The following is a 3,340-nucleotide window of genomic DNA, read 5'->3' on the forward strand; positions in this document are numbered from 1 at the left end:
AGGGAGGCTCCACTGAGCACCTGGCCCTGGCCTACCAAACCGTGGTCGCGGGTGCACATAGAGTATGCGGGCCCATTCATGGGCAAAATGTTCCTTGTAGTTGTAGATGCATTTCCAAAGTGGAAACAATGCACCATTTTAAACTCGAGCACAACCTCCACCACTGTGGAGAACCAGACGTGAAAGTTCCCCGGTTTGTACCCGTGTAGAAACATTATTTTGGAGACTACTTTTGCTGTGAAATAAATTGAACAAAATTCTCCCCAGGTTCCTTGTCGCATGAGCAATGAACATTTTAAACCAGTCTCCGAAATACAGACTGTGTAAAGTCAGATAGGGGAGAAAACTTCATCAATGATTCAAGCTCCTTAAATGATTAACATAAGAAAATAAGAAATAGGAACAGGAGTCGGGCATTCGGCCCCTCGATCCTGCTCTGCCATTCAATAAGATCATGGCTGATCTGACCATGGACTTTGAGTTAAGGGACTCGGGGGCCTGTTCTCTCTCCCCTGAGAAGGTTCACGTTCTACAGTCCAGCCTCTAAAAGGCGCCACTCTGTGCACATTACTTGCCGCGTTTGAGACCTGAGGATGAGTCATCTGCCTGGAGCCACAGGTCGTGGTCATGAATGCTTGGCTCACGGAGATGGCCGTCTGAAGTATGACTGTGGTATCCGCTGACAGTAACATATGAAGAAGGCCCTCTTGGCCGATTCCGATGACAAAGATATCCCGCAGTGCTTCGGTGAGGTGGTCACAAAAATCGCACGGTGCCGCCAGCCTCCTGAGGTCTGCAGCATATTTCGTGATCTCCTGGCCTTCGGGCCGTCGGTGTGTATAAAACCGCTGTCTGGCTGTGAGGATGCTCTCTTTGGGATTGAGTTGTTCTTGGATCAGTGTTACAAGCTCCTCGTATGTCTTGGTCGTTGTCTTCGCATGTGCCAGCAAGTCCCTGACGAGTCCATAGACGGTGGGCCCACAACTGGTTAGCAGGATAGCTCTGCACTTATCAGCCAGTGTGGCCGGGTTGTCACCTGCCAGGTCGTTTGCTGTGAAGAAATGGTCGAGCCTCTCCACAAAGGCTTCACAATCATCACCATCAGCGAACTGCTGCAATGTACCAAGTTTAGCCATTTTCGTGTGAAGGTCCGTAATCTCGTCGCCAATTGGTATACCTTCAGATGCTCTGATGATGACTCCACGAGACAATGTGTCATGCTTGAACTGTAGTGACCTAAGTCCTTTATTGATAACCACAGAGTGAGGATCACACCTGGTGGCCTGCCTTTTACACTCGGCCAGGCACACCTGTACAGGTAAACTACAAGTCTCCCACTGCAGTGCCCTCTGGTGCACACCTTGTAACCATGTAGAACACATGAAAGGTGTCACTGTGGAACAATTTCTCTCACTCAAAGTTAGACACACGACCGTGGGCACCACGAGGTCTAGGTAGCTAGCCATTGACATTCATATATAAATATATATAAATATATCGACATTTATCGTAACTGTTCCCTGCTGGTCAAGGGGTTAAGATCTGGCGCACTAACCTGGTTTCAATCCTCGATCAATGCATCGCATAAAAATAATTGAGGTCTGTGAGACGATTAATAATTGCTGTCATCACCATGAATACCAATACTTTCTGTGATAGACCGAGATTACAGACTATCTGGCTTCACCTGCCCTTTGCCAGGCACGTGTTCGGGGTTTAATTTTGTAAACTGGGTGAGTTCGCTGATCGCGGGGAGACGGTAGCAGCCTCTGTGGCCCCACTGTGAGGATGTGGAAGTGAACACGGTGGCTGGGTGATTGGTGACATTTCTGTAAAGAGCAGCGGAGGAGAAGGATTGAAAACTTTTAGTGTGGGACAGAAGTTGTTTAAGGTGAGACAACACATTCCCGATCAGCACAGAGGGAGCTCACTGGTCAGCTCCCCTCTGTTGGGGGCGTTGTACCAGAGGTTTCTGTAGTGTAGTGGTTATCACGTTTACTTTATATGTAAAAGGTCCATGGTTCGATCCTGGGTAGAAACATTATGTTTAAACTTTCTGTGGATGAACAATCGGATGCGAGTTTAGTCTCGCTGCAAATGCTGCCTGGCCTGCTGAGATTTCCAGCGTTTGCTGTTTTTATTTGTTATTTATTATTCTGGCAAAAGGGCTCCCTTATTGCATAATTGCTTTTTATTTCACTTCAATAAATAGATAACTTTGAGTGAAAGAAAACGGATCCACCGAGGACCTGTCGCGCGTGAGACCAACGTGATATCCGCTACACTGCAGCCAATCAAAGGGCGAGAAACCACTGAATATAAAGGATGAGCAGACAAATATCAGGGGCAGTGCAGTCTGGTCAATGTCAAATCCTCCTTTCTTATTCAGCAGTGGCATGAATGGGAGTCAGACGTCACAAAGTTTAATTAAAGACACAAATACAAGTAACACTTGCAAATCTTTTAATGTAACATTCTTTCACTTTATTTGAAATCCTACTGCGTTGAATCTGAAAATACGCACAGTGGGATTTTATCTTCACTACTGATTGTATTTCGTGTGCACGGTAGGAATAACCGGTGCTGTTAAATTTGATAAAAGTTGCCCCAGATTCGTGGTGTCATCGGCAATGAAGACTTTGAACCAGAAAGCGAAAATACAGTTAGTAAAATGGGATATGGTTTAACAGTTAACATGCAAAGCACAGGACAAATGATTGAAGTATGGAGTGTCCCTGAGTTAGCATTTGTTTGAATGTGCAAAAGAAGCTGAGGGGTTTATTAATTATGCTTTCCTGTGAGAGCAAGAGAAAAGTTTTCGAACAAACCATCCGTTGACTGTCAGGAAGGCGCTGCTTGTGATACCTGGTGGAAATGGGCGGGATTTTAAAGCCCCTTTTATGGCAGAACCTTCATATAGACGAATATCCCTTAACTATTGTGGTGCAATGGCAGTGCGTCTGACTCTAGATCAAAGGGTTGCTTGTTCAAATCATGTCGGGATCACTGTTCTTTTAGCAATTGCTGTTTCACAATAACCAGACTCATGCTGCAATGTCTGTCTCACTGGTTAGCAGTGGTAGGGTTGGGGACAGCATCAAACAAGAAAGAAGGGATGTGTGCAGTGGTGGAATAGCAGTTATCATGGGTGACTTTAATCGATATAGTGATTGGGCTAACGACATAGTAGTAATTTGGTGGAGGAGGATTTCATGGAGTGTATTATGGATGGTTTTCTCAACCAAGAAGAGAGCTGGCCATCCTTGACTGGGTGATGTGTAATGAGAAGGGACTAATGAGCAATCGATTTGTGTGAGGCCCCTTGGGGAAGAGTAACATA

The 3,340-nt window shown here is 45.7% G+C and overlaps 1 non-coding gene across 1 annotated transcript; it reads left to right on the forward strand.

The window, feature by feature from the left end:
- Positions 1–1,968: 1,968 nt before the first annotated feature.
- trnai-uau (transfer RNA isoleucine (anticodon UAU)) lies at positions 1,969–2,041 on the forward strand. The gene has a single exon. It is a non-coding gene; the product is annotated as a tRNA-Ile (tRNA).
- Positions 2,042–3,340: the final 1,299 nt, after the last annotated feature.

This window comes from Pristiophorus japonicus, unplaced genomic scaffold, assembly GCF_044704955.1.
Source record: "Pristiophorus japonicus isolate sPriJap1 unplaced genomic scaffold, sPriJap1.hap1 HAP1_SCAFFOLD_33, whole genome shotgun sequence".
Lineage (NCBI taxonomy): Eukaryota > Metazoa > Chordata > Chondrichthyes > Pristiophoridae > Pristiophorus > Pristiophorus japonicus.